The 26,976-nt window shown below is 36.0% G+C and overlaps 1 protein-coding gene across 1 annotated transcript in view; it reads right to left on the reverse strand.

Moving 5' to 3' along the window:
* LOC145283836 (enoyl-[acyl-carrier-protein] reductase [NADPH] FabL-like) overlaps window positions 1-26,976 on the reverse strand; it is a 63,172-nt gene extending 36,196 nt beyond the window's left edge. The window contains exon 1 of the mRNA XM_080132932.1: window positions 26,631-26,976. The gene's annotated coding sequence lies outside the window, so the exon portion shown is untranslated. The remainder of the gene's footprint in view (window positions 1-26,630) is intronic.

The following is a 26,976-nucleotide window of genomic DNA, read 5'->3' on the forward strand; positions in this document are numbered from 1 at the left end:
CTCACCACTGGATATAGTTTAAGGTCATATCCAGGACCCCCATTGAAGGACTTTTACCCTCTGCAGGGGGGCAGTCAGCGTATTCTAATGCCCCACCGACAGGGCCTCTACCTATCTGGATAAGTTTTTTTTTTGTGTTTGAACTTATTTTAAAGCGTTTATTCAGTTTGAAACACTAGTGCAAAATCTTAAAAAAAGAAAAAATGGCCGACGTGAGATGGTCAACTTGCAGAGTATCGATAATCGCTCAAAAATAGTACTTTAGGCATGATGTCATTTTTCAGTGGACAGGCCTATTTATTTTACGATGGTCATACTCATAGTTTTCTGGGACCAGGACAGAGTAGTGATGAAAGATTTCCTGGCAAAGGGTATCATAATTACAGGAGCCTATTATGCTTCATTTTTGAGGAAATTAAGAGAAGCTATCAAAATCAAGAGATATATTACTCACTCTAAATAAGGCATATTGCCACTTGGATGTAAGGGTGTACTAATTGGGACCACATTTACAAGGGACTATGCAAGGAGACAAACGAGATATCAGTTTATATTATATTTAAAGTCAGGATAGGAGGTAACAGAGAGGGAAATGTAATATAAACTGGGGAGGAGGGGCTACACATGATTCTGCACAATGGCACCATAAATGTAATCCCTCTATGGGCAGGTTGTGCACCCGGGCAAGATGTGCACCAACCCTAAGTCACTATTGTTGAACCTTTAACTTTGTCCAGTGATGAACCTTTTAAAATGTAATCAAACGCTTACTGGTCACTGGATTTACCGCTCTGATGCCCAGAGTGCATAAAACACACACAACCCTTAAGTCTGTGTGGCAACACCTTTAACGTATTGGTTGGCCGTTTGTTGTCAGATGTTGTGGTTGAGTTTTTTCTTCGTCCACAAGTGGTCTGGTAATGACTAATATGTGCCTCTCTTGGCTACTGCTTGAGTATCAGATTTCAGGGTAGGTCTAGAATCAACTGGGGTACTCTCAAATTATAGGAAATCAATAATTAATGAGAACGTCGAAGATCATTTTGTGGCACTATTTCCTTGTGCCACTGTTTCTAACACACTCTGCAGCATGGACGGGTGGTAAATTGTCCATGAGCGTAGAGATACAAAGAAACCCCTTCCCATAATCCCCTTGCTATCTTTCTGTCTCTTTTCCTGCACGACCACCATGATGTGAGGACGCATAGACTGTCTCTCCGTAAATGAGGGGGGGGCCACCCCCTCCCTCAACACTAGTTAGGGTAGGTTAGTTAGCTTTGAAAAGCCTATTGTAAAAATTAATTGTAAATTGTTTTTTTTGTAATATATATTGTATCTCTAATGTAAAATAAAATAGTTAGTTATACCTTTGTATATTACAATTGTGTCGCGTGTCATTTTTCTTGTCTGCCATGAATGCCTTCATAAATGTCTGAAGTCGAAAGGCGGCCCTGAGGACAAAGAGATGAAGATTCCCACCAGAATGCCACCAGGGTGAAGAGATCATCTTGAGAAAAGAAAGGAGCCACACCCAAATCCAACATCTCAGGTATGATTTTCTTCTTGTTACTCAGACCCTAATGACTGGCCCATCTTCATGTCTTCATGAGACCGCTTTAAGACATTTACTATAACACGTCTGTCGGTCACACCTCAGTGACCGGCTGATAGTGGTATAAATGTTGCCTTAAGACTCAGGATTGACCCTGGTTAATTACCAGACGGATCTCGTCGCATCTGTGTCGCAGTATAAATGATGCACTATGACCAAGACATATTGTTTCCCAGCATGGAAATAATTTCGACCCTTAAACCCACGGCACAACCAAAAATAATGACCACTAGACGAATCGAATAAAAAAAAAAAATGGTCCACGGTCTTTAAAAACGGAAAAAACTATTATTTCTGGCAAAATTTTTAAAAAATGGCAGACCAGTACACACGCGCACAAAAAAAAAAAACGCACTCAAAAAAGAAAACTCAAAACCTGAACAAAAAATTGTCTGGCACCTACAAAAAAAAAAAAACAGTTTACAAAAGATCGATTTAAAAAAAAGAGTATTGAAAGTAACCCTTCGAAAAAAAAGTAAGAAATGTGTCCCACACAAAAAAAAACAGAGATGAGAAAAAAAGTGTCTCTAGAATATGCAATATCTCTTTCTCTCTCACGCTTTCTCTCTTTCTGTCTCTCTCCGGATATATATCGATATGTGTGTATATCTATGCATCTTGTTATTACATGAAAGAAAAAGAAAAAAATCCTTCAAACACGAAGCTCGAAAAATAAATTTAAAAAAGAAAAAAAAAAGGAAAGAAAATAAAGGATACCTAACATTTTTTATCTGATCTTTATTTCAGGTTTATAAAAATATAGGACTTTTTAAAAAAAATTCTTTTGACTTTGCAAGTGTTAGATTCAGATTTGAAAAAATAGAACTTTTACATTACATTTTATTCCATGAACAGTTGATGTGTTTATTTTTCAGGTTAGGTACCCATTTACGCTGAAACATAAGGGGACTTTTTGATTTGATAATGTTTTTTATTTATTTTTTTTGTCTGTTAAAAAAAGAAAAGAAGGGAAAGAAAAAATATTATCGCTAAAAATTTAGATTACAGAATACGAAGTTTTCTTTGTGTGAGCGCCTTACAAAATTGATAAAAACAAGATTTTTTCTATTTTATTTTTTTTTGAACTCGTAGAGGTGTTTAATGTCTACCTGTCACTCATTTTTTAAAACAATGGCCGCACATGGGAAAGATAAGCTAAGATGACCTCGTCATGGTGTTTGTGAGGTTGTTAAGGGATGGGTGGTGGAACAATGCGACCTGCCTCTGTTTCTCTTCCTCTCTTTCACCACCTCTCGTGTTGTCTACCATTCTTTCACCCTCTGCAAGCTTTTTTGGGGACGAGAGAGTGACTTTTAAAATCGAAGAGTTTTTTTGTTATTACGTAATGATATCATGAGGGTGGTGGGGTGTGTAATGGCATCGCTCTGTCTCTATCCCCTTCTTTTTCCCCTCATTCTCTTTCTCTACTCTTGCGTTTTAATGATTGTATAGCTAAACCCCCATGGCTGATTGCAGGAGGGCATATAATAACGAATTAACTTGGAGTTTTTTAAATTTTTCTACCAGGTTTAAATAACAAAATTATTTATGCTTCGTTAAATTACATTAAATGATGTCTTCAATTGGTTTTTATAAAGAATAAAAACTGAGACGATTATTCAAACAGCACTTAAAGTACTTTTTTGAAGTCTTCGAGTGTTTGGAAGAGCCAACTGTTACATGATTACGTTAATTTTTTAAGAGTTCTCCGAAATGTTCATAGTTTTTCTTAAAGAAAAATTACGCTATTACATTTCGAATATTCTCTGAATTTTTAATAATTTCTAGGGAAATATTGTTTGACTAACGAAAGAGATTTTCCTAAACTCTAGATGATTTTAAGGAAGAATTATTCGAGCGAACTCTTTATTTGAAGGTTTATTTGAAATTGGACCGTATGATAGGGGTCCCTGAAATATTGACTGAGGAGTATATACATAAAATTGAATTAATTCTTAAGAAAAAAAAAAGATTTCCTCAGTCTAGAAAGATCTCTCTTTAATTGAAATTTTAATTTTTTCGAGCTTTTAACTATACAGAACTGGTCGTTAACTAATGTAACTCCCAGGTGTGGCGGGAGTTTATTAATTCGAAATAATCCTTGTGAGTGAGTTTAGGAAAAGAATTGCTTTTAAATGATAAAATAATTACTTTGGAAAATAAAGTTAATTAACATGAAAAGTTTCTGAATTCGAAATGACCTGGATAATGGTCTAAAAGAAGAAATGATTTTTAAGAATCAATTAAATAACTTTAAATGTACACTGAATTTTAAAAATAATAATTACGAAATGAAAAAGTTTTGGGATGTCTCTGAATCTCATTGTGAAGGGTAAATTGATTCAAAATGAATTTTCTATGATCTTTTCGGAAGATTAATTTTAATAATGAACCAAATGTTTGGAATAATTTTTGAATTGTATTACGAAAAATGGGTCTATTCGAAGTTTATGACCTTTTGAGAAGATTGTTTTTTATAATAATAAATGACTTACTTTGGAAAGAAGTTAACTAACATAAATTGATTTTAACGATGAACCAAAATACTTGAAATAATTTTTAAATTTTGGAATTAAATTTTAATGATCTTTTGTAAATCAAGTTTTGAAAAAATACATATACTTTTTAAATGTACCCTGAAATTTGGGAAAAAGTTAATTATGAATGTAATGACTGAAATGCGTTTGCATTGTGTAAACAAATTCTAATTGTGACCGAGGTGCTCTGAAATGATTTTTTAAAAATGTTTTCTTTTTAAGAAAAAAAATTGTTAACACCCTATTTCATTGATTTAATGTATACCAGGTTTCTGAATTGTTTATTTTTGGAAATTTTTTCCCCCCTAATTGAGTATTCTAACTCATGAAGGCTGAGTGCCCTTCTTAGTTAATTCTTTATATAATTAATAAATATTCCGTGGTGGATAGTTTTTATTGGTCGCTCGGCGGCAGACTCCTTGCTCTAACAGAATTAATTGGATTAGAACCTCTGAAGACCAAGGTTTTACTAAATCCATATAGGTCGGCGTGATGAGGTCACGTAACCCCGACTTATCTAAAATACATTATACTGGTTGCTGAAGAGAGCGTAAGTCCAGTAACTGAAGTAATAACTTGGAATACATATAGGTCGGCGTGATGAGGTCACGTAACTCCGACTTGGTTAAAATACATTATACTGGTTGCTGAAGGGAGCGTAAATCCAGTTACGGAAATAATGTTATGCAGACTAAATTAAAAAAAACGTATAGGTCGGCGTGATGAACTCACGTAAAATCCGGCTTTGTTAAAAAATATTATACTGGTTGCTTAAGAAAGTGTAAATCCAGTAACTGAAATCATGAGGTCATTGCCTCGATGGAGGGCGAGGATGATTACCCTCTCTGGTATTTGAAGCAGTATACCAGTCTACCAGGAGCCTGGTAGAAAAAATAACTTGCTTCACTGAGTTCCTGATGGAACGTAGAGCATGGGGACATTGATTGCTGACGGCCGGTTGACGCACCATTCACGGAAAATTAGGGACTTCTGAAATTTATGAATACTCATAAATTTCGGATAGCATAGGGAGGGATGTGGCACTATTTCCTTGTGCCACTGTTTCTAACACACTCTGCAGCATGGACGGGTGGTAAATTGTCCATGAGCGTAGAGATACAAAGAAACCCCTTCCCATAATCCCCTTGCTATCTTTCTGTCTCTTTTCCTGCACGACCACCATGATGTGAGGACGCATAGACTGTCTCTCCGTAAATGAGGGGGGGGCCACCCCCTCCCTCAACACTAGTTAGGGTAGGTTAGTTAGCTTTGAAAAGCCTATTGTAAAAATTAATTGTAAATTGTTTTTTTTGTAATATATATTGTATCTCTAATGTAAAATAAAATAGTTAGTTATACCTTTGTATATTACAATTGTGTCGCGTGTCATTTTTCTTGTCTGCCATGAATGCCTTCATAAATGTCTGAAGTCGAAAGGCGGCCCTGAGGACAAAGAGATGAAGATTCCCACCAGAATGCCACCAGGGTGAAGAGATCATCTTGAGAAAAGAAAGGAGCCACACCCAAATCCAACATCTCAGGTATGATTTTCTTCTTGTTACTCAGACCCTAATGACTGGCCCATCTTCATGTCTTCATGAGACCGCTTTAAGACATTTACTATAACACGTCTGTCGGTCACACCTCAGTGACCGGCTGATAGTGGTATAATTTTCTTAGTAAAAATAATTATTTGCATAAAATAATTATTTGCATAAAATAATTTCAAATACAGTTCCTGCAAAGAAAAGTTAAACAATTTGAGTTTTCTCTTGGGTTTTAAAAAAAACAAACTAATGCTTTTGGATGCAGGATTTTTAACTTAATTCGATTTTCGCTACAAGGTTTAAGACAAGGTTTGTTTGTCTGCTCGGCCAGACTTACTGATGATGACTCGGCCAGACCTTACTGATGATGACTCGGCCAGACCTTACTGATGATGACTCGGCCAGACCTTACTGATGATGACACGGCCAGACCTTACTGATGATGACTCGGCAAGACCTTACTGATGATGACTCGGCCAGACCTTACTGATGATGACTCGGCCAGACCTTACTGATGATGACTCGGCCAGACCTTACTGATGATGACTCGGCCAGACCTTACTGATGATGACTCGGCCAGACCTTACTGATGATGACTCGGCCAGACCTTACTGATGATGACTCGGCCAGACCTTACTGATGATGACTCGGCCAGACCTTACTGATGATGACTCGGCCAGACCTTACTGATGATGACTCGGCCAGACCTTACTGATGATGACTCGGCCAGACCTTACTGATGATGACTCGGCCAGACCTTACTGATGATGACTCGGCCAGACTTTACTGATGATGACTCGGCCAGACCTTACTGATGATGACTCGGCCAGACCTTACTGATGATGACTCGGCCAGACCTTACTGATGATGACTCGGCCAGACCTTACTGATGATGACTCGGCCAGACCTTACTGATGATGACTCGGCCAGACCTTACTGATGATGACTCGGCCAGACCTTACTGATGATGACTCGGCCAGACCTTACTGATGATGACTCGGCCAGACCTTACTGATGATGACTCGGCCAGACCTTACTGATGATGACTCGGCCAGACCTTACTGATGATGACTCGGCCAGACCTTACTGATGATGACTCGGCCAGACCTTACTGATGATGACTCGGCCAGACCTTACTGATGATGACTCGGCCAGACTTTACTGATGATGACTCGGCCAGACCTTACTGATGATGACTCGGCCAGACCTTACTGATGATGACTCGGCCAGACCTTACTGATGATGACTCGGCCAGACCTTACTGATGATGACTCGGCCAGACCTTACTGATGATGACTCGGCCAGACCTTACTGATGATGACTCGGCCAGACCTTACTGATGATGACTCGGCCAGACCTTACTGATGATGACTCGGCCAGACCTTACTGATGATGACTCGGCCAGACCTTACTGATGATGACTCGGCCAGACCTTACTGATGATGACTCGGCCAGACCTTACTGATGATGACTCGGCAAGACCTTACTGATGATGACTCGGCCAGACCTTACTGATGATGACTCGGCCAGACCTTACTGATGATGACTCGGCCAGACCTTACTGATGATGACTCGGCCAGACCTTACTGATGATGACTCGGCCAGACCTTACTGATGATGACTCGGCCAGACCTTACTGATGATGACTCGGCCAGACCTTACTGATGATGACTCGGCCAGACCTTACTGATGATGACTCGGCCAGACCTTACTGATGATGACTCGGCCAGACCTTACTGATGATGACTCGGCCAGACCTTACTGATGATGACTCGGCCAGACCTTACTGATGATGACTCGGCCAGACTTTACTGATGATGACTCGGCCAGACTTTACTGATGATGACTCGGCCAGACCTTACTGATGATGACTCGGCCAGACCTTACTGATGATGACTCGGCCAGACCTTACTGATGATGACTCGGCCAGACTTTACTGATGATGACTCGGCCAGACCTTACTGATGATGACTCGGCCAGACCTTACTGATGATGACTCGGCCAGACTTTACTGATGATGACTCGGCCAGACTTTACAGTTCTGGGGAAAAAAATCTCTTCATTTTGCTCTTTCATGGGTCTCCAGCTTTGTCATCCTTTAAACTCCTCAGCCTAACGCTCTCAGGAAACATGAGTTGGAACAATTACATAGAGAGTATCGCCAAGACTGCTGCGAAAAAGGTAGGTTCTCTCTACCGTGCTAGAAAGATACTAATGCCCGAAAGTATCCTATACCTCTATAAGGCCACCATTCGCCCGTGTATGGAGTATTGTTGTCATATTTGGGCTGGTGCATCTACCACTAGTCTCTCGCTCCTAGACAAGGTTCAAAAGATAGTCGCCAATCTGATAGGTCCTGAACTGTCATTGTCAGTTTACTTCAGCCCCTGTCCCATCGACGAAATGTTGCACCCTTCTGCCTCTTCTACAAGTACTTTAACGGTGAATGTTCTAACGAACTACAAGCACTTGTGCCCCCTCGACGTAAATACCCTGACAAACCCGACAAGCAGCTAAATCCCACCCCTTCACAGTAGAGATCCTTAGATGTAAGAGAGCCTTCTACTCCAGTAGTTTCTTCCCCAGGACAGCTAAACTTTAGAATTTCCTGCCGGGTCCCTGCTTCCCCAACTGTACTGACATGTAGAAGTTCAAGTGCAATGTGAACCGACATCTTGCTGCCCAACTCCCTACACAGTACTCCTGATACCTATGTCCCTGATAGTAGCCCCCTACAACAAAGTGGCAATATGCCTTGTTTGGGGTGAAAATATAATTAAAAAAAAAAAAAAAAAAAAGCCAACATGTGCTGTCTAGCTAAAACGGTTTTTATGAAAACCATCCATTCTGCCCCCCATTTCTCTGAGATTAGCACTTCCTCCTCTCTTTTTTCTTACTTTGTCTTCCCTCCCTTCTCTTTTCCTACTTTTTCATTTTTTTCTTTCTCTCAAAGTCCTCTCTCTCCCCTTATATCTCTTTTAATTCTCTTTCTCTCTACCTCGTTTCAAAGAACTCTCTTGTCAAACTACATAGGAAGTCCTCTCCCCCCTAACCCCCAATCCAACAAAAATATGACAACCTTTTCTGCTTTCTTAATTTTGTTATCGAGATTATACTAACAAAGAAAAACAAAGCTTCTTTCAAATTCTTTTTCAATAAAAAACAGATTTGGTGGCATTCTTGTTGATACCTGCTCCAAAAATTGTCATCTTCACTTAATATTGAAAGATTTTACTTTTCTGATAATTTCAAGAATTTGAGACATCTGGAGTCCCAATTTGCCAGCAAGGCAATCTGATGTCACTCGGGGTTAGAATTAGTGTTACAGAAGCTATTAGAGTAGAAGCTTTCCAGTATCTAGGGTCTTCTACACTGAAAGGGTAGGATTTTGTTATATGCAATCACGTACATTAGCTTAGGGGGAACCTGGGGCAAAACGAGATACTTAAGTCAAAGGTAGCATTGACATATAAACCATATTCTGTGTACTGAACATTCAAAGTATTGGAAAACAATGCCACAACAAAAGAAAGATGAGAAATTATTTTCAAAAGAAATACAGATGATTTATTCAGCTAACTGTATTGTCCCGTTTTGCCCCATGTTTGGGGCAAAACGAGACGGATTTTGGTCTGAATAAATCAGTCTTCACAGAGCTCACAAATGAAGATTCGGGTCTTGTTGCATTCGTCTAGACCTGCACAGCCGTAGTGTGCCCATTTCCTACAGTCCCCTTGACAGGCTATCCAGCTTTCTGCACTCTCAGAGTACAGTTCGTCACGGATCAAAATAGATAAATTTTGAATACTTACCCCTTTTTGATGTACGGGGCTGAATAAAACAATGGTAGACATTGGTAATCAGACCCCTCACGAAAGAGACTCCTCTCTCTCTCTATTTCAGTTATCTGTGGTGTCTCGTTTTACCCTGCTGTCTCATTTTGCCCCAGGTACCCCTACATAGCTACATACAAACTCATGAGAAATATAGGATATGTATGTGGTGATCACACATATTAACCAACTCGAATGTAGCCTACATAAATAGAAGGCCATTCCATAAGTCATATAACCTGCTGATGTCATAGAATAAAGTACAATGGGCACGATTAGGCAATAGTCAATTATTATGACCCATTTTCTGTTTCAATTCTCAGAGAATAAAAAAAACTGCTCTAAAAGTGACTGTATTTTATTTTCCGAACGATAAAGAACTATTTTACATTTGGTCATGTGCAATTAAAAAGGAGTACTTTTTGCCAGGAAAATACTGTAGGAAACTTTTCTTTGTTTTTTATTTTAAGTGTATTTTATTAAATTGAAAATACACCCGTTTTAAACATTTTTTAAATTTAATTTTTTTTACAATCTATTTTTGTTTTTTGAAAATACAACTGACACTGTCTATTTCTTATGATGTGCCATGACGTACACAACAAACAATACCTTTTTTTTTTTTAAAATTTTCTTTCTTTAAAGATTGTAATGCTGGGTATGGGACAGCCAAACCAGCTGCCAACATTGCCCTGCTTTTTATTGAAACCAACCGAGAGCTCTTTTTAGTATCCTCGCTGTTCTCTTAAGTGCAATTGTCTGGATCCATTTTGTACTTCGTTCACCAGGAATATTAGTTAGGTAGGACTTCAGGTTCTTCTTCATAAGCCCTGTGGCACATATGATAACTGTTATGATTGATATCTCCTTAAGATTCTAGTTTCTTTTCATATCATACATGAGACCTTGGTATTTGGTCTGTTTCTCTCTTTCAACTCTGTCCAGACCGCCATCATTAGGAACACTCACTTCAATCAAGGTTGCAACTCTGACTTATTATTCCATAAAACTATGTCAGGTTTCACAGCAGCATTTTCAAGGTAGGTGGCTGTAGGGATTACATGGTCGTAATGGTATATGTCATTTCCAACTGTTCTTTCAGGTTGATGTTCCCAGGACTTGCTGCTACACCGGATGTTTAATTTTTTAAAGATGGTCCAGTAGAGGTACTTACATACTCCATCATGTCTCGTTGTATAGTAGCCGTCCCCTAGAAGAACCTTGCAACTTGATATCAGATGACTAACACTTTCCAATTCTGTATGGCAGAACCTGCATTTATTGTCATTACTGATCCCTGCCATCTTCTTGAATGCATTGGTCATCAATCCCTGGTCTTGAGCAACCATTATGATCCTTTCCTGATCGTGGTGGAGGGTTCCCCTTTTGAGCCAGTCCAAGGAACCTTCTTTGTCTATGTATTCCTGAGAGAGTTCCTGCAAAAAAATACTTTGCACGCTGATGTTGAGTATGTTAACATATGTGATCGTCAAATAGAGTCACTTTTGGCCTCGTTTTATAAATCTCTCAGCAATTAATAATTTAAATTAATAAATGCAAAAGCGTTTCTCAGTTATCACTTCTATAGTATCATTAAGAACGGGTTATTGCCCTTTAATCGATTATTTTGAAATAGGTGTAGAAAAACCTATTCAAATGTCTGTTTAATTGGCCTAACTTCCTTAAATGTCTATAATGGATTACTGTTATTCATTTGTAATTTTATTGTGTTATTTTCCTTCTATTTCTGCAATAGTTTCGTTAATATTAGCAGTAATTAATTGAAGTAATTTAATTAAAAATAATAAATTACAGAAAACCTTTAAAATTTCAAGGGGGATAATATAAATAAAATTAAGAGAGATAATTTAAATGAAATTAATATGTCTTAACTAGCTAGAAAGATATGTCGATCAAGCATCATAATTTACAGAGAAGGGAAGTGACCCCCGCTCTCTCGCTCTCGTCACTTTTAAAAACAACAACAAATGAAATTTTGCATCATTCTCACTCGCTCTCCTTACTCTTTCCTTCTCTAGCGACGATATATTTTCCTTTTCATTGTTTTTGGAGGACATGTTTTTATTTGAGATAAAAGAGGAAAAAAATATATAAAATACACAGTTTGAAATAAAACTGTCTTTTAAAAAAAAAAAATACAAATCAATGAAATTGAATTCTTCTGTTTAAATAGTATATTTGTTTTGAATTTATAATTTTCTGTCACTTATAAATCTTGTTATTGATATTTATGCCCTTCCCCTAAAAAAAAAAAAAAAAAAAAAAAAACAACAAACAAACAAATCCTACTCTTTAGGAAAAAACTAAAAGGTATTTTACTTTCACTTGGGGTTAATTCCTATTTCAGTCACGTAAATTATTTAGAGTGAAATCAGTAACAATATTACTTATAATGAACTTATATAGTTTTTACTTAAACCACGTTTTACTAAAAAAAAAAAAAAAAAAAAAAAAAAAAAAAACCATTAAAACTATACATCATACCAATTCAGAAATTAAAATGTCGAAAAATATAGTCACTCTCTAAACAATCCCAGTAAGAGGCAAGCTCAGGAAGAACTATAACTGAAGGAAATCAACATTGCTTTTTAAACTAGAAAATTATTAAGAGAAGTTACCCCTTAGCTAGAATATTCCTTTTTGTTTATAAAGATGGCGACTATATATTTTTTTTTGCCAATTTTCATTATGGTATTTCACGTAGACATTGCAACTTGCCATTATGTTTTTTATGTGCCCTAAATTAATAAATGTGAAAGTTTATTTTTATTTATCCTAATCATAACAACATTAAAACAGTTTGTACTTAATTCTATGGTATGATGTCTAAAATGTAATACTCAGTAATTTATAATTTGCTCTTGGATAGGGTCCAAAAAAAGGGTCTCCAATCTAACAGGTCCTGCTTTGTCAACTAAGCTCCAACCCTTGTTCCATCGCAGCAATGTTGCATCCCGGTGTCTGTTTTACAAATATTTTGATGGAATGTGCTCTGATGAACTCATTGCACTTGTGCCCCCTCGACGTACATATTTCTGACAAACCCGCTTAGCAACAAAATCACGTCTGTTGAGGTCCCTAAATGCCAGAAAGCTTTCTACTCTAATAGCTTCTTCCCTCGAACAGCTAGACTTTGGAATTCCCTTCCTGTTACCTGCTTCCCTGACTGTACTGATATGCAGAAGTTCAACTGTAATGTAAACCACCATCTTGTTACTCTTTCTTAGGCATGTAGTGTAGCCCAGATGGCGATATACCTTGACTGAGGTGAAAATGAGTAAAAATATATATATAAGTGAACGCGTCTGCGTGTGTGTGCATGCGTGCGTGTGTGTGTGTGTGTACATTTCCCTACGCAATAACTCAATTTTAAGTCTACAGACTCGAAATTTGATATACAGGGTACTGAGATTTAGGAAAATCTGTAATTCATTTTCGGCCAGAAATTTGGCTATTAAGGGGTCAAAGTTCAACGATTTGACCTTTGATAACTCTACCAAATTTGACCTCTGTGGTTTCTACCAAATTACTCAGACAATTTCTGGTCTAAACATTTGAAATTTTACATAAAGGGTATTTAGAGATAGGGCAAGCTTTTTAATCGGTTTGGGTCGAAAATTTTTAGTTACCAATATATAAATGTATGTATGTATGTATGCATGCATGTACGTATGTTTGCATATGTGCCTAAAACTTTCGACAGAGGCGACGGATTTTTACAAGATCAGTATCGTTTTGAAGTTCGACCTTTCAGACGACAAATATCGAAAAATTGGCTAAAAACATTAATATCTTCACCTTCAACTGGGCACTTTTCTACACGGGGGGGGGGTCGTTTTTTCGCTGATATTTTTGAAAGTCATCCTCTCCTTTCTATTGTCTAGCCTTAATTTAAACCTATGTCACTTCCGGTTTGGCGATGGTCGTAACGACAAAGACGTCAGGTTTTTTTTCCCCATTCTTTTCGTCCTTCACGGTACGGGTTCGAGCCTGCCTTTCTACTACCATTTTTTTTTTTTTGCTCAACACACACAGCCAAAGACCTGGGCAATGCCGGGATGAAATGCTAGTATATATATATATATATATATATATTAAAGTGAAATTGTCTGTGTGTGTACATTTCCCTACCAAACTACTCTGTCAATTTTCAGTCTACAGACTCGAGATTTGACAAAGGGGTATTGAGAGTTGAGAAAATCTTTTTAATCTTTTTGGACAGAAATTTTGCTGTTAAGGGGTTCAAGTTCAACGATTTGACCATTAAAAACTCTATCAAACTCCTTTGCCAATTTTGGGTCTAAACACTTGAAATTTTAGATCTAAGTTACTTTGATATGGATCAAACTTTTTAATTTGATTTGAGCTCAAAACAATAAATGTTAAGGAGTCAAAATTGGGGTCATATTAAACAAATTTCACCAATGCGGTCTCTACCAAATTACTCAGTCTAAACATTTGAAATTTTACATAAAGTGTATTCAGACATAAGGCAAGATATGTAATCGGTTAATGGCCGAAAATTTGGCTACTAAGGGGTCAAAGTTCAAAAGATTTTACCTTTACGGTCTCTAGCAAACTATTCAGCCAAATTTGGATCTAAACATTTGAAATTTTACATAAAGGGTATTCTGACATGCAGCAAGCTTTTTAATCAGTTTTTGAGCAAAAATTTGACTACCAACAGGTCAAAGTTGAAAGAGTTGACTTTGCAAAATCTACCAAACTCGTCCATCAATTTTGGGTCTAAACACTTGAAATTTTAGATGTAGGTTACCTGGACATGAGTCAAACGTTTTAATATATACATATACATATGCACACAAAGTTATGAACAGTACATAGGGCCCAAGCAAAGCCGCACTGAACTGCTAGTATATATATAATTTTTTTAATTATGACAACCTCAATTGCATTAACTTAATTCATTGAAAATTGTTTCAATAGACAGGATAAAAATTATCCGTCAATATCGTCAGATGATTCAAGTTAAAACTTGAATCATCTGACGATATAGACGGATAATTTTAATCTTCAATATCGTCAGATGATTCAAGTTAAAACTTGAATCATCTGACGATATTGACGGATAATTTTTATCCTGTCTATTGAAACAATTTTCAATGAATTAAGTTAATGCACTTGAGGTTGTCATAATTAAAAACATATTTGGTTCTACTAACATATTGAGCACTTTTTATCCTTGTTTTTTTACCACATATCTCTATACGGTCCTTGCTAATCAAGCCAGAGATGGCTTGTGTCGTCGGGTTCGGATCTATCGACTGGTGTTAATTGTGACATCATGCACTGATGATTCCCGAAAGGATGAAACACTAGTGTTTGTAGGTATTTAATTATTATAGTAAATAATTATATATATATATATATATATATATATATATATATATATATATGTATATATATATATATTAGGCACCGCCAAAAATGGCCGCAAAATCAAGTTGTTGTTGTTTTTTAAAACTAAATTACATTTATTAAAATCCATTATTTCTGAGTAACTTTTTTTTTTCCAGAAAGATAAAACCCTGAATTTTATCATATAGAAAACAGAATAATGTAAAACTTTTTCTACTATTTTTAATTCAATTTTAAATGTTAAATTTTCCCAAAAAGTTAACAATTGTTATTTTTTGTCTTGCACAAAAAACGTACTTAAATATTTAAAAAAAAAGGGTTTTTGAAATAATTTATTTATTCATTTATTGTCTAACTAAGATTTAGGATGATTTTCTAAGAGAATATGCAAAAATATTATAATATAAGTACCTGAATTTCAAATAATTCCACTTATTCATATATGTAACCAGATATTTCGCGTCGCCGAAGAGTTCAGATCGACTCTGTTTACGTTTTCTTTCGATGAGACGAAAACTATGGAAGACTAAACAGGCCAAAAAAACTTATTTTTCAGTGACGAAAATTTCAATATATTATTAAGCTGAGGCTGGCCAGTACCAGATGGGTGACCATTTGTATGAGTTTGGTTTTTAATGTGTATGTGTGTGGGGGCCAGGCTCCCCAAAATGGGGGGAGGGGGCAATTTAAAGCAGAATAAAAAAAAATTATTTCAGCGCGTTTGGTCCACCGTAGTCGAAAGGCGGCAAACGTTTTCAAACGAGATCGAAAAAAATGATGCTATTTTTAACACAAAGGGCACAATATTTATCGAATTTTTTTTTTTTGTATCGATTATTCAAAGCATGCTCTGTTTAATAATGGTCATGCATTATTCGGCTCGCTAAAAAAAAATTGTTAATTTATTTATCAAAAATTTTAAAATGGCTTTTTTCGTATAAATATAAAAAAAAATTTTTTTTTGTTTTGCTTAACTTAAATTAATTATTTTACTTAACATATTCACCGAATTTCACACTTCAAAACTCAAAAGCGGGATAATTAAACACAATCGAAGTTCTGATATTCAGACGTCAAAATAAGGTATGCAAACAATTTTTTTTTTTTTTTTTTTTTAAATCTATAATTCTGTCCCTTACAACAACACAATATGTTTTGTTCAGTTTCAGATGATTATTTTAAGCATATTTGTTCCCACTTCAAAACAAGGGGGGGTTTTGTAAGCAAAAAAAAATATATATATAAATATCGTTTATGAAAAATAAGTACACTGTTATAAAGTTCATTCTTCTCCTAATAATCGCTGAAAATTTCGTATTGATCGGATAATTACCTGATTTTTGGTAGATTTTTAAAAAGACGGTCCGTCAAAAAGTACTGACCTGCCCCCCCAGTTTTGGCGGTGCCTAATATATATATATATACATAAATTTGATAAAGAGTACAGGCTAGGAGTGAGAGGCAGGGAAGGTGTGAATTAGATTATGAGTTTTAGGACTAAGATAGGTGAGGTGGTAGAGAAACTATTAGGAGGGTAGATGGCAATAAACAGGAGGTCAGTATTCGGGCAAGAATTAGGACTCATCTTGCAATCATTTAAAAGATAATGTCATTAATATGAATAAGCTAAAAGGGAGAATCTATATTTTATTTCTCTTTGTCTGTGTGGCTGGAATTTTATATGGAACTTTGTTATAAGGCGCAGCAAACATTTTCTTTCTTTTTTTTTTTTTTACAAGATGGTCACCACTTATCAAGGCCCGGAAGCCACTCAGGGATAAGGGTTATTGTAAGTACAGTACGTTAGTGTGGAGATTTAATAAAGTGTCTACTTAAGGGGGCGGTTCATCAGGAATTTGTTTAAGTTAGACTTGAAGACATCCAGGTTATAGTCAGATGAGAAGCAGCCAGACGGAACAGAGTTCCACAGGCGTGCAGTTCTAAGAAAGAAGCTTTGTTCATGGAATCTATGTTTTGATTTAGGCATAGATAAAGAGTGAGGAAAGTTTTCAATAGTGGATTCAGCTAGAACTAAGTATTATGGTATCTGTTCGATACACAGTTGGAGATTAATAGGAACCAGTAGGGATTAGTACTTAAGTTCCACTTTTTCTTGGAAACTACTGGGAAAATCTGACTGAAATTTTGTATGAACCTTTGTTATGAACTAAGTATGATGGTATGTTTGATGCACAGTTAGGAATCAATATTGATTAACAGGGATTAGTATTTAATGCAAAAATGAACACAAATTTTATCATATTCAACCTTCAATTGGGCATAAATTACCATATATTTTGGCGTATAAGGCGACCGTCAGATAAGACAAGGTACCAAATTGGAGCAAACTTTAATAAATTTATCATATATCGGTTGTATAAGATGACTGTTAAATCACGAAACCATGTTTGTTTAGCCTAGGTTACAGATTGCAACACCCGGTATCTTATGAAATAGTGGTTTTTAAAGATGATTTTTTAATTTAAGGGTCATCTTATACGCCGAAATATATGGTACTCATTCTAAGTCAATAGGCTATAAATTTTGTCCGTTTTTAACATTCTTAAAAGTCTAGTATAAAGGTATTAATTTTAGGTGATTTGCAAAGGTAATAGGGATAGTTTTGAATAAAACTGTCAAGACTTAACTTTTAAAAGAATATGATATGCTTGTTTTATAAGTACTTTAATGGGATGTGCTCTGATCAATTGCAATACTTGTGTTTCCTCGACGTAAATACACCCACTTAACTCAACAAGAAGCAAAATTATGCCCCTTCACTATTGCATCCCTTAGATTTCTATTCTAATGGTTTCTTCCATCGAATAGCTAGACTTTGGAATTCACTCCCTGTTTCTTGCATTCCTGATTGTACTGACATGTGGAAATTTAAATGTAATATGAAGAGACATCTCACTGCTCAACTTCCTATGTTACAAAGCGTGTATGACCATGTGTAAAGATATCAGTAGCAGCCGATAGATGGATGGCTAGTGAAGGTATTAGCAGCAGCAGCCATTTAAGTGTGTATGCATATTGGCAAGTGTGTGGGGGCTTGTATCTGAAGAAAAATAAGGGGAGAAAAATGCATCACGTGGTGAGGAGCAGAAAGAAAAACATGTATCGAGTGAGATGGACATGTGGCCCCATGGTGGTGGCAAGAGACTTTTAAGCTGGTGTTGAGACGGCAGGGTGTTATTAATCTCATGACAGATGAAATTAATAGTTAGAATAAAAAAAAAAGAAATAGAAAGTAATGGTAATAAATATCTTTTGCTAAAACAAAAAAAAAAGCCAAGTCGGTTTATTCATTTTTGTTTGTTTGTTCCTTTGCAGCAGTACCAGACAGTGTGGGGGTCTGAAAGACGTTTGAACTTTAACAAACACGGTTTGAGCATAACAGCCACATAACACCTACTTAAGAGTGTCCCTATGGTCTCTAATTCACAGTAGCCCCTTACATCAGTGGAAATTTACCTGTTTTGGAATGAATTAGAATTTTAAAAAAAATGGTATAATAAATTATGATTTTAAGATAAAAATGTTTTTCTTGTTTTGTATGTGAACATTTATTCCACCTTGCATGACTCTCAAACAGAGTAAACACAGTAAGTTAGCAAAGTGTCATTAACTAACTAGCTATGCCAGTGATAACACACAGCTTTGACATCACTGACTGGCCACAAACGAACATTAACAGATTAGACACTAAAATGAGAAAAATGTTCACTTTACAGAGTATTGTACAAAAACCAGTGTCTACCAAGGCTGTATCTGCCCAGAGGAGCAGGAGGTAAAGATCTCTCAGAAACTGACCATCAACATCGAGCCACTATTGTGAGCACTGACTCATAACAACGGGCTACTAAACCAACCTCCATTACAAAACTGGCCAAAAATTTTGAATAAGACTATCTTACAAATGAGACATAAAAAACAAAAAAAAAAAAAAACAAACGTGTCACCATACTAATCCAGAAGAATCATCAAAAGACGAGTTTGAAAACACTAAACATTTGATGTATCCAGGGGAGTTATAATTAAATTGTGAACACACTGGAACATTTCTTTATTTGGATATAAAACTTGAGGATGGCATAATCTTCTATAATATAAATCTCACCTGTCTGTTTAAATGTATGTATGTATGTATGTACGTATGTAGGTGACGTAGGTTCAAATTAAGCCTAGTCAATCGAAAAGAGATGACTTTCGAAAATATCGGCGAAAAAGGTGACCCCTCCTTGCAGAAAAGTGCCCAGTTGAAGGCGAAGAAATTAATGTTTTCAGCCAATTTTTCGATATTTGTCATCTGAAAGGTTGAGCTTCAAAACGATACCAATCTCGTGAAAATCCGCCGCCTCTGTCGAAAGTTTTAGGCAGACATACAAATATACATACATACATTTAAACAGGCAGGTGAGATTTATATAATAGACTTCCCAGCAAGCATTACTAATAACTGAGAGTTCTTCCTTTAAACTCCTTGGCTTAACATTCACAAGAAATATGAATTGGAATAAATACATTGAGGACATCGCAAAAGCTGCTGCAAAGAAGATGGGTTCCCTCTATCGTGCTAGAAGATTACTCACATGAGAGTATCCTGAACCTCTGCAAAGCCACCATGCATGGAGTATTGTTGCCACATCTGGGTTGGTCCATCTGCCACTAATCTCTCAATCTGAGACTGCGTTCAAAAAAGAAGCACCAATCTAATATATCCTGCATTAACACCAGGCTGCAACCACTGTCCTATCACCAAAATGTTGCATTTTTATGCCTGTTTTACAAGTATTTTAATGGAATGTGCTCTGACAAACTCAGAGTTCCACAGGCATGGAGTTCTAAGAAAGAAGCTTTGTTCATGGAATCTATGTTTAGGTTTAGGCATAGATAAAGAGTAGGGGAAATTATTGAGAATGGCTTCAGCTAGACGAGGGGGGAACCACAGATTGGAGCTCAGATGAGCACTTCCATGAAAATCACGATAAAGCAGAAACAGGTTCGTCACGTCTCTTCTGTGGGAAAGAGGTTGCAGGGAAGATACGCGGATTTCATGAACAAAGCTTCTTTCTTAGAACTGCACGCCTGTGGAACTCTGTTCCGTCTGCCTGCTTCCCTCCGGACTACAACTTGGATGTCTTCAAGTCTAATGTTAACAAATTCCTAATGAACCGCCCCCCCCTAATTAAACACTTCATCAAATCTCCTCACTAACGTAATGTACTTGCAATAACCCTTATCCCTGAGTGGCTTCCGGGCCTTGATAAGTGGTGATCACTGTGTAAAAAAAAAAAAAAAAAAAAAAAGATAAAAGGCTACGGAGTCCACTCTGAACTCTATCAAGGCAGGATAAGGTGTTTCTAGCAGCTCCTGCCCAGATGTGGCAACAGAACTCCATCCTTAGACATGGCTCTTATACAGGTAGAGAATTGCATCAGCAGTGAGATATCTACTGGAGCAGTAAAACGATCCCACCATTTTTCCAGCATCCTTGGCAACGGATTTGATGTACATTTCAGATCAGGAGTAAAGGTCAGACCTAGAAGCTTGTCAAAACATGTAGCCTCTCCAAGACGAGATGAGAGCCATTCATTTCAATTGATGCAAGACGGGAATCAGAGTGTTGATGATGGAAAGATAGAAGCTTGGTTTTAGATGTATTAAAAGTAACCAGCCACCTCTTCCCCCATTGGACCACATGATCAAGATCACATGAGAGAGAATTAGAAAGAAATTGGTCATCAACTTGATTTGAATAGAAATTGTCTATCCCTTTTGCTAGCATTCAATGCTAGGCAATGCATTTATTATTATGACTATTTGAAAAGTATACTAAAATGGAATGGTGTTGGCAGTTACAAACAAAAGACTTTTCCACTAAGATTAATAGTTTCTTTTTTCACAGTTTTAAATGTTGAAAAACTTTCAAGACTATATAATATATATATATATATATGATGATTGCAACGTCTTGTCAGACAAGTGCCACTCCCTCAGACATTTAAAATCCATGAGCCCAAATGTCTGAGATACATGTTACAGAGTCTTAGCTTTGTACGACAGCTAAGTCTCTCTCTCGGTTCAAAATGTTGAGATCCAGCAACAAGCAAGAGCAAGATAGCCAGCAACAAATTAAACTGCAGACCAGCTTAATGCGGGTACTGGTCTTCCGCTTTATGGTTTTTTAAATCAGAGATTTGCTTCTAGAAAGGTTGCCTTCACCATGGTTTACGGGAGCCCTCTCTACCCCAATACACATATACACACACACAAATATACATGGTGCTAGTTGGCCGTTGACCACGTTGAACTCTCTCTCTCTCTCTCTCTATATATATATATATATATATATATATATATATATATATATATATATATATATAACAAATAAATAACAAAAGTTTATATTCCAACTTTACAAGACATTGAGTAATATTCTTTTAAGTATGTTGACATTCACAATTCTTGGCAGCACCTGTTTTGTAGTGCAAAATCATTTATCTAATTATTATATAAATCAATGAATCTATTTTGCCCTTAACTCCTCAAAAGAAATAGCACCTATCAATTCATTAAAAGAAAAGAAAATGCATAGGGGCATGTTTACAAAATCTGAAAATCGGGAAAGAAGTCACAATTACCTTTTATGCTTTCTTTTATTATGCCATTTTGAAGTTTCAAGTCATACACATACATGTATGATTACTTCATTTAATCACATAAATTAATATACAGACATATAATTTTATGCGTAAATTTTTCAGTATTTACTTCGACAGTGCTCAATACATAGGTAGAGCTAGGTAGTAAGTTATGAAAATATATATGGCAATTAAGCTACACAGAATATTCTGCATTCTATTCTCGTGAGAATCCGTCAGGCAATTATGAAAATATATATGGCAATTAAGCTACACAGAATATTCCACGTTTCATTCTCGTGAGAATTCGTCAAGCTTATGGAACTAAAATATTTTTCCATATAGTTTTGAATATTGAACAACTTCAAGACTAATACATATATATATATATATATATATATATATATATATATATATATATATATATATATTATATATATACACTACCAAAAGTCCCCGTCGTTGACTGGGTTCAAAAACAGCCTACAGAAAATGGACTCTGATTTATGAAAGTATGATCGGTTATGAAAAGGAAGGGTTGTAAAGAGATAGCTTCGTATTTGGGGGTATCAAAACCAAAGCAAAATATGATGAAAGTAAAAATAAAATAGATAAACTCCATAATTTATTATACCATACCTGTTCACACTGAAACACTTATCACAATATTCTGTGGATCTATATAAAAAAAACCTTGTTAAACTTTGTGACATATTTCCATTCTATGGAGGTCATGTGCGAACGAACACCCCATAATTTTATTATACCATATTTCTTCAAACTGAAACATAATTATCAAAGTATACTTACGCAGATAGATATGAAAAGTCTTTATTAAAGTTTGTGCCTATTTCCATTCTATGGAGGCCAGGCGCGAACGCAGACCCCACAATTTTATTATACCAATCCTATTTAAGTTAAAACATATTTATCAAAGTATTCTTATGTACATCTATATCAAAAACATTTGTAAACGTTTTTTTTTTCCATACTTTGTGGACCAGGCGTGAACGCAGACCCCACAATTTTAATGAACCACCGTTCTGCCAGATCAAACATGCCCATTCCTGCGTCTCAATACATCTATCATTATATGTAATCAGTTTTTTAAAATAGTCAACCATATAGGAGCCTATTCGTGACCACACACAGACATTCAGCTTTATATATATAAAGTTATGAAAATATAAATGGCAATTATAAAAAATATATATATGGCATAAGCCTGACGAATTCTCAGGAGAATGAACCACGGAATATTCTATGTAGCTTAATTGTCATATATATATATATATATATATATATATATATATATATATATAGTCTTAGAGTTTTTCAATATTCAAAACTATATGAAAAAATATTTTAGTTCCAAGTCTTCTTTAGAAACTCAATTACTTGTAATCGCTGCATCAGTTTTTGTCTCCAAGAATTTACGCTAGTTTTAATATTATTGTAGGGATCTTCAGCTGTTTACCATGAAAACCGTTTTGAGATTTTAAAAACAAAACCGTATTTTATTTCATGGCAATCCAGCAGTTTACTATGAAATACGTATGAATAAATGCAAAATACTCTGGATATTTATTCATGAGTTTTAGCATAAAAAATGATATAATTGTTTTTAAAGGCCCAATAAAGTATTCAGAATACGTCAGCCAAAATAAAAAATGTTTAAATTATTTAGCTTAAAAATATTAACCATTAAAGTATTTTCATTTTACATTTCCAAGTTATCAATTTGGTCTCATTTCGTTTTCCGGTACGCTCGATCTGACTTTTTGATCACCCATCTGGTGTAAAGAACGTCAGCCATATTTCATATTCTTCATTAGCTATTTACACGAGACATACACATTTTAATCACGATTTTCTCTCGTTCAGATTGGCACATTAAATAAACTTTTAACTCTAAATGACCCCTGATGTACTAATATATAACATAAAAAACAGAAAAGGGTCAATGTCAAGTTTATTTCCAACTCCTCAAAAAACTTTAAAATGACGACTTTTGTGGGGTTTTGTTGGTGCTGAAAACGAATATCACATTTAAATTTGGGGCAGATAAGTAGTTTCCATGATATGAAGAAATTACTTTTTCAAAAAGTGGGGGATCACTTTCCTATATAAATTTAATGTAAAATAAGCACCCACTTTCTGGCCACCTGCGGGAAATCTGCCCATATATCTATTTACTTTATTATACAAACTGAACACAACATAGCTTATAATTTTATTTCCAATTATACCTGTACTGTATTATACACCATATCAAAAATGACATTACTTGTATCTACATTGAAGATACATCTTAACCCTCCTGCCATCTAAAATACCCAGAGCCTGAGCAATCACATTTTTAGTTAATTCTTTATATCAAACCATTCTGTAATGCGTTATCCTATTCCTAAGCGAACATAAAAATAAGGACAAAAACAAAAATTCTAAATTTAAAGGAAAAATATTAAACCATATACGAACTCCATCCATCTGTTGCAAATATAGTTGCTTCCACTGCATGAACTTTTACTCACCCCCCTCCTCCAGTAACAATGAAATAGCAATGTCCCTTAATCACTTTGAGGAGTGTAATTTATCAGTAGATATATAACATCTACAAACTAACCCAGTAACATTAACTACCCACGCGGGGTCGCAGAAATACCTGGATTAGGACCCAGGCGCAGAGCAAAGCCTCTCGGTGCTGATGACCCATAAATCTTCCCAGGTCATACGTCTAGGAGAAGGAAAACTAAAGCTAAACCTAAGGGGAGAGGGGCCTCTCAAGTCTTGGATGACAACCTTCCTAGAGCTGGTGACTCAAACAAATTATATCTAAGGCTTTTGATAGGGTATGGCATGAAGATCTTAGAAAAATCAGATCATACGGTATCACTGGAAGAATCTTTAACATAATTAAATCCTTCTTAGATAAGAGAAAAATCCAGGTTGTCATCGATGGTCGTACATCTAAACAATATGATATAAATGCGGGAGTGCCTCAGGGGTATATCCTTGGACCTCTATTATTCCTGATATTCATAAATGACCTCCCTGACAAAATTGTCTGTGAGATGGGTATATATGCTGATGACACCATGCTCTATAACCAACACGACAGGAAAACAAATGAATACATATCTAAAGAAATGGCAGAAACACTAGAGGACAACCTCCAATCTGTAGTGGAATGGGGACAAAAATGGATGGTTACATTCAATGCTGCTAAGACTAAACTTGTTTCCTTCAATAACTACAAGAAACCTTCTCTACCACCAATAGCAATGGCCAAAGACTCTTTATCTGAAAGTACATCTTTCAAACTCCTTGGCCTAACGTTCACAGGGAACATGAGTTGAAAAAATTACATTGAGAGCATTGCCAGGACCGCTGCGAAAAAGGTAGGGTCTCTACCGTGCTAGAAAACTACTAACGCCCAAAAGTATCCTGTAACTCTATAAGACCACCATTCGCCCATGTATGGAATATTGTTGTCATATTTGGGCTGGTGCATCTGCTACTAGTCTCACTCCTAGACAGGGTTCAAAAGAGAGTCGCCAACTTAATAGGTCCTGAACTGTCATCTAAGCTTCAGCCTCTGTCCCATCGACGAAATGTAGCATCCGTCTGCCTGTTCTACAAGTATTTTAATGGCGAATGCTCTGACGAACTACAAGCACTTGTACACCCTTGACGTAAATACCCCTGACAAACCCGACAAGCAGCAAAATCCCACCCCTTCACAGTTGAGATCCCTAGATGTAAGAGAGAACCGCTGGACTTTGGAATTCCCTTCCAAGTTCCTGCTTCCCCAACTATTCTGACATGCAGAAGTTCAAGTGTAACGTGAACCGACATCTTGCTGCCCAACTCCCCACACATAATACCCCTGTAACTTATGTCCCTGATAGTAGCTCCCTACATCAAAGTGGCAATGTGCCTTGTTTGGGGTGAAATTGTAATAAAAAAAAAAAAAAAAAAGCCTAGTAATTTCTTCATATCATAAAACAAATTTAACTGATATTCGTGTTCAGCTTCAGCACCCTCGGAAACCGGCGCTGTTTTTTTTTACTGAGAAATTCGTTCATTTTTTTCATCTCATAATTTAGGACGCTAATTATGCTGTCAGTAAGTTTACAAAAATATACCTTTGTTTTTCGTTGTTTTCATTATAGAACTTTTTTAGTTGTTAACAGGTGCTTCTGCAGTTTAATATTTCACAAAAATTCTGTTTACATTAGGGGGCGATGGAGGGGCCGCCACAACACCACCCGCCCCCTAATATAAACAGAATTTTTTGTGAAATATTAAACAATTTTTCTGCTTTAATGGTTAATTTCGGCACGTTACTTACGAAAAACGGTTAATTAAACTACAGAAGCACTTGCATTATTTGTATGTTCAAAAACTATACAAGTTCTATAATTTAATACCCCCCCCCCCCAAAAAAAAACGAGAAAAAAAAAAAACCGCTCGTGTAAGCTTACTGACAGCATTCTAACAAAATGAACGAATTCTAACAAAATGCACGAATCTCTTAGTAAAAAAAAAAAAAACAAAACAAAAAAAAACAGCGCCGGTTTTCGGGGGTGCTGAAAACGAATATCAGTTAAATTTGTCTAATGAAGAAATTACTAGGTGGTTAGAAAGTGTGTGCTCATTTTACGTTGAATTTATATAGGAAAGTGATCCCCATTTTTTAAGAAAGTAATTTCTTCATATGAAAATTACTTATCTGCCCCAACTTTAAATGTGATATTCGTTTTCAGCACCACCGAAAACCTATTGTTGCGGGTGACGCGCGTGCGTCGGGGCTACGACACTATAAGAGTCGTCATTTTAAAGTTTTTTGAGGAGTTGGAAATAAACTTGACATTGACCCAGAAAAGAAACATTTGTAATGCGACAATGCGTACACCTTTATTTTCTCATACAAACTCAATACGCTTTGAAGGGATTTTACCAGACTTCATACTTTATAATTTTGGCAGCCATTTTGTAAATAATAATTTGTAAAATATTTTAAAATCTTCATAATAATGTAAACTACAAACCTCAGCTGTCAGCAACTTTTTTCTCTCAAAAATTTCTTTTCGATTTCAGTTGCAGGAAACAACAGCAGTCTTTTCTAAGCGAGCGTTAGTCAGGCTTTTAATTCTACTAAGTTCTTTTTTTTTTTTTCTCTCTAAATTTATCGGCGAACCTGCTGATGTATGTCACATTGTCTCAGTAACCTGCTTTCAAACGAGATCACTGATCTAGTTTCTTTTTTCTTTTCTTGTTTAGTCGAGATAAATTATGAAGCAATTACAATTAGGTCAATTAAAAATCAACTTGCATTCAAACTACTATTCTGTTGTTGTCCAACCCAACCCAATTCAGACAAATAAAAATACAGAA

This window comes from Euprymna scolopes, chromosome 8 (assembly GCF_053919585.1).
Source record: "Euprymna scolopes isolate OS-2025 chromosome 8, ASM5391958v1, whole genome shotgun sequence".
Classification (NCBI taxonomy): Eukaryota; Metazoa; Mollusca; class Cephalopoda; order Sepiida; family Sepiolidae; genus Euprymna; species Euprymna scolopes.